A 6508-nucleotide genomic window follows, 5' to 3' on the forward strand; every position below is an offset into this window, starting at 1 on the left:
AGATTTTTCTCCCCACTCCAGGCTTAAATACAGTAAACAATAGATACATAGAATAGCAGAATGTACAATACAGTTGAGTATGCATAGAATAGAATAGAATAATATAGAATAGAATAGGATAGGATAGAGTAGAGTAGGGTAGATGAAAATAGGAATAGAATAGGAATAGAATAGAGAAGAGAAGAGGAGAGGAAAGGAAAGGAGAAGAGAGGAGAAGAGAATTGAAGAATAGGAGTAGGAGTAAGAATAGGAATTAGAATAGGGTAGAGGAGAGGAAAGGAAAATATGAATAGAATAGAATAAGAATGGAATAGAATAGAGAAGAGAAGAGAATGGAAGAATAGGAATAGAATAGAATTCTTCCTTGGTTATGTGTGATTGGACACACAAGGAATTCTTATTTTATATAATTCAAGGTGGTGAAGATATACCTAAGCTTGACTCAGCCTTCCACCCTTCTGAGTTTGGTAAAAGGACAACCCAAATTGATGAGGGCAAGTGGTTGACTCTGTAAACCACTTAGAGAGGGCTGCAAAGCACTGTGAAGTGGTATATAAGTCTTAAATGCTATTCCTTCCTTCCTTCCTTCCTTCCTTCCTTCCTTCCTTCCTTCCTTCCTTCCCTCCCAATGGTTAGAATGCAGCATTGTCGGCTAACTCTGCCCACCAGGCTCTTGGTTGACTCATCCTTCCATCCTTCCAAGGTGGGTAAAATGAGGACCTAGATTGCTGGGGGCAAGAGGCTGACTGTGTAAACGGCTTAGAGAGGGCTGTAAAACACTGTGAAGTGGTATATAGTATAAGTTTAAGTACTATTACTATTGCTAATGCTGCTGTCTCAGAGAGCATTCTGGTTAATATTCTATGGCATTAGCACCAATTTTCTACTGGTGGCTAATGAGCCACCCTACATATTTCCTTTGGTTAACCTTTGGCAAAACGTTGGATGCAATCTTTGTAAAAACAAAACAGACCTCAGGAATCGCTTTCAAAATGCAATTCAGATTAGGTGAATGGCTCAGCTGGACTAATGTTCTTGTGGGATGGGGAAGGATCACACAGCACTCTGAACACAAGCAGAGCACAGAAGCTGTGTCTTAACAACCCAGCTTCTGTTATTATGATTAAATAAGCATTTATAATTTTGTTACATTAAATAGGTGCATTTCATGTTAATAAAATGGAAGTTCTCCGATCATTATTCCACAAATGTATTTATGTTTTTTTTTTTTAATTATCATATTAGTGGTCTGCGGGACTTAAAATTACGATTTAGGATCCGCGGGATTTAAAATGGGTTTGGTGCTGGTCCTTGACGTGCAAAAGGTTGGGGCAGGGCACCAGGCACAAAGGAGGCACCACAAAATTGAGAAAGGAAAAAACAACAACCAATGAAGATTTGTAAGAGCTGTCAGGCGACCCTTTTTTTTTGTGCAGTTTTTGCTTCTTCAACCGAATGGAGCAGAGCAGGCTGTATTTAAAAGAGGAAGAAGGAACAGAATAATGACTAAAAAGCATGGCAATTATTATTATTATTATTATTATTATTATTATTATTATTATTATTATTATTATTATTATTTTCTTTCTTTCTTTCTTTCTTTCTTTCTTTCTTTCTTTCTTTCTTTCTTTCTTTCTTTCTTTCTTTCAATAAGGAGTTCCTACTGGCCAAATGTGCCGTAAGCAAAGTATATGAAAGTGGCCATGTGGACAATTGAACACCTCAGATGCAACCCTCCCGTCTTCGACATAATTTTTCTTGCCGCCATTTCCAAATTGCCAGGAGCTATCATTCCTCAAAATGAGATTTCTCGGATTTTGGAGTTCTGAGCTTCCTTATTCTTTTTCCTAAAGTAAATCGAGGAAAGAGGCTCAGAACTAAACTGGTATTATTACTATTATTACTATTATTATTATTATTATTATTATTATTATTATTATTATTATTATTATGTCAGTACAACACAGCAAACAAGATCACTATGCTGGATTTCGTATTTCATCACCAGTCGGGCGCTTCCCAAGCATCTAGGACTGCGTGATGTAGCGGTGAATTATGTTTGCCGATCCCAGTAAAGCGGCCTTTTGCAATTGACAGATGGAGATTTTGTCAATTCCAATGGTTTTCAAATGTCCGCTAAGATCCTTTGGTACTGTGCCCAGCGTGCCAAGTACCACTGGGACCACTTTCACTGGCTTATGCCAGAGTCGTTGCAGCTTGATTTTTAGATCTTCGTATTTCACTAATTTCTCTAGCTGCTTCTCCTCAATTCTGCTGTCTCCTGGGATTGCAATGTCGATGATCCATACTTTCTTTTTCTCCATGATCACAATGTCTGGTGTGTTATGCTTCAGAATTCAGACAGTCTGAAGTCGGAAGTCCCACAGTAGTTTTGCTTGCTCAGTTTCAACCACTATTTCGGGCTTATGATCCCACCAGTCCTTTGCCACTGGTAAATGGTAGTTCCGGCACAGGTTCCAGTGGATCATCTGTGCCACAGCATCATGTCTATGCTTGTAGTCAGTCTGTGCGATCTTTTTGCAGCAGCTGAGTATTATTATTATTATTATTATTATTATTATTATTATTATCATCATCATCATCATCATCATCTTGTGCTACCTCCTTTTCTAATTTTGTCATCCGGATTTCGAAGATTGTTTTCTGTTCTCATTCGGATTCAAAATGCCATTAGCTATCAAAATTTCTCTTGGCTCTTTGCTTTTTTCTACTAAAACTATGCCATAGTGCTTCAGTCCATTTCTTATATTCTTACTTAACTCATTTATGTTTTTTCAACCCTCATTTTAATATAACTGCCCTTTACGAGGAAAGTTCCAAAGTTTTACTTCTCTTGATACAACAAGGGAAAAAAAAAGTTGGTTCATATCATGCCTTAAATCTTATTATAACAATAGCAATGGGGAGGGGGAGGTTATTATTAAGAATTTAAATTATATTATCTTCTTTCTGTGCTTAAACATTGTATCATTCCTTTCATTCAGCAATCCCTCGTTTTTCGCGGGGGATGCATCCCAAGACCACCCGTGAAAAACGAATTTCTGTGAAGTAGAGGAAAGATATTTTTTTATGTATTTAATGAGTATTTGGACTTTTAAAACCCACCCTTTGCATTAAACAATCGTTCTATGTTGTTTCTCAGCTAGAACTACATGTGACATCCTACCAGTTTCTTTAATAGAGTACAGTAGTATTGTAGAAGAATGTTTTGACTTTTTAATGGATTTAAATGTATATCATTTCTAATTTAGCAAATCATAATCATAGTGCAGTGTATAGTCTTTGTCTTACATATCGGACGTACTGTACGGTATATTTAGTGCTCTCCTATTATCCGTGTTTCGAAGACAACACAATATTGCAAAACTAAGCCCAGTGCTGTAATGTTCCTTGAAAAAGCAGATCCATGAAAATTGAATTGGTCCATAAACGGCCGTTTTAAAGAACCCTTTTCTTTCAAATTGCAGGATAGAAATTAGAAATAGCCAATAACTGAAAGCCCAGGGAGGCAAATTAGAAGGTAGAAGGTAGACGTGAAAAGCACACGCATACACCCACCTGGATATGTTGCTATAATATATTGCAAGTACAGTGGTACCTCTACTTACGAACTTAATTCGTGACCAGGTTCTTCTTAAGTAGAAAAGTTTGTAAGAAGAAGCAATTTTTCCCTCAGGAATCAATAAAAAAGCAAATAATGTGTGCAATTGGGAAAACCACAGGGAGGGTGGAGGCCCTGTTTCCTCCCAGGAGATTTCTAGGGTGGCCCCAGAGAGGCTTCTCCCTGCCTTTTCCTGCCCTGTTTCCTCCCAGGAGATTCCTAGAGAGGCCTCACAGAGGCTTCTCCCTGCCTTGTCCGGTTACAGTTCTGGAGGGCCAGGCTTGTAATTGGAAAATGGTTCTTTAGAAGAGGCAAAAAAATCTTGAACACCCAGTTCTTATCTAGAAACATTCGTAAGTGGAGCCTCTCTGTGAGCCAAAAACCAGCTGGCTGGCACACACATGCACGTTGGAGCTGAGCTAGGGCAATGGCTTGCATGCCAGCAGATAAGGCTCCGCATGCCACCTGTGGCACCCGTGCCATAGGTTCACCATCCCTGTTCTAGAGTCTCAGTCTTTCAGTACCTTGGACAGAGGCAGATTTCTCTTCCAAGAAGGGAAGAAGTCCTCTACTCCAATAGCAAAAAACCCACCAAATATCCGTGAAATCTCCCACGCATGAGCGTTCTCACACAAGATTTCACTTCCTGTGCATGCACAGAAGCCAAATCTCACACAGGCGCACAAACGCATACATCGGGGATGGGGAGTTGCACACAGAGCTCCATTTTTGCTACCGGGACACCGTATTTGGCCGTACCGGCTGCAACCTGCTACTGCCCTATCCCCACGCATGCACACAGGCCTACTTAAGCCCGGAATGGTGAAAAAACGGACCAACAGGCAAAACGGAAGTTCGTAAAATCCGCCGAAAATCAGTTGGCCGCCGTGCGCATGCAAGCTTGAGTGACAGAGGGCAAAGCCTCGTGTGCCCTCTGATATGGCTTTGTGTGCCCCCTGTCACTGTTATAGGGTTTAATCAGTGGCAGGCTACCATTCCCAGCCCTACCGGAATGGGCTGGGAGTGCACCCTGGCTTTGGCCCCCCCCGTGGGAGCGTGCGCATGCATGCACGCGTGAACACACAGTATTCAGCTTCTGCACATGCACAGAAATGAAAAGAACCCAGAAATGGGCAAAGAAGTAAGTGCCCACTTGCCGCTGCCGTTTGCCCCCCCACTGCCCGCTTGCCTGCCTCTGTTCGCACCGCTCGTCTCTCGCTCTCGGGATGAAAGGCTGCAGTGTGGCTGGTGGGGGGAAACTGGCATGAGAGGCAAGCGAGGGGCTTGCACCGGGGGAAGGGCTTGCGGGGGGAAGGCAGTGTTGTGGGGCAGGGCAGGGCAGGTGTAGGTCCGGGGAAGTGCCCCCGGCGGTGCCACTGGAGCTAACCTATGCGCTACCGTGCTGCCACCGGAACCACGTTGGCCACCGTTTATGGTCAGGTCCACCCCTGGGTTTAATGCTTCTTTTCCTTCCATTTCCTTTAAAAGATTTTTTAAAAATTTAAAACAAAATAGATAAAAACACACAAACCTAAAAGAAAACCACACACATCCAGGATGATTGACATCCCAATTTTCATCAGAAGCACCTGTGGAGCTGTATAGATTCTTACCTTAATTGAGAAGATTTTTTTCTATATTTGCTGTAAATTTACTGTACATTTCATAATCAAAGAAAAATTTTAAAAAGAAGAAAAGATCTAGAAAAATCTAATTCCAATTAAAATGATAAACATCAATTATTGATCTTTTGAACCTTGCATTTTATTTCACTCAATTAGCTATTTCTTAGTTTTAACCAATTGTAGAATTTATCCCAAACTCTATAATAATCCGTTTCTTCTTTCCTAATTTTATGGTTAACATATCCATCTTGATGCATTCAATAATTTTTTAAATTATCATTTCTTCTCTTGGTAGCTCCTTGCTTTTCCATAGTTGGGCATATGTTGTCCTAGCTGCTGCTAGAATATGGGTAACCAAGTATTTATCCTTCTATTTCCAAACATCCCTGCCAAGTTCCAACAAAGGGAATGTAAAGCCAGTAGGAGGTAGCTAATGGCAATCAAATGGCCATGGGGTTGGTGTGATTGTATAGGATTTGCTTAACAATGACAACTGGATCTGCTGTTGTATAGGTGCAAACATGTGATGGTACCACTTAGTGAGGGGCAGTCCCAATTATCACACTTAAGTGAGGATTAACTGTAATAGTAGTAGTGGTTGTAATAAATAGTTAAGAGCCCTGGTGACGCAGTGGGTGGAATGTGAAATTGCAGACTAATTCTGCCCACTGCCAACAGTTCAACCCTGACTGGCTCAAGGTTGACTCAGCCTTCCATTCTTCCACAATCGTTAAAATGAGGACCCAGATTCTTGGGGGCAAGAGGCTGACTCAATATGGTTAGAGAGGGCTGAAGCGGTGTATCAGTCTAAGTGCTACTGTGATAGAAAGATAGATAGATTAGGTAGGTAGATAGATAGGTAGGTAGGTAGGTTGTAGTTGGCTCTGGGCCAGCTCCTGCTCCAAGGACTCTGGGGGTCGATGTGGGAGAATCCTCACATTATCAGAGGCCGGGTTTACTGCCAACAGCTTCCGACAGTGAAGTGTCTGTGTCAGGAGAAGATTCTGGAAGTGAAGTAGGATCGGTGGAGGAGGTAATTACAGGCAGCCCATTAGCTAATTACCCCATTAGTGAACCATCATCATTATCATAGTTAGATTCAGAAGAGGAGGCATTCATAGATATTCGCAGATGCAGGTTGATGTCAAGGAAGGAACAACTGCACAAGTATTATAGGAAATAAGGGAGAACACCTGTGGCTGGGGCAATTAGGCTAATGGGGCTGCTGATAAATTGCCAGTGTTGTTGCCTCTCTTGGCGT

Source organism: Erythrolamprus reginae, chromosome 8 (genome assembly GCF_031021105.1).
Source record: "Erythrolamprus reginae isolate rEryReg1 chromosome 8, rEryReg1.hap1, whole genome shotgun sequence".
NCBI classification, from domain to species: domain Eukaryota; kingdom Metazoa; phylum Chordata; class Lepidosauria; order Squamata; family Dipsadidae; genus Erythrolamprus; species Erythrolamprus reginae.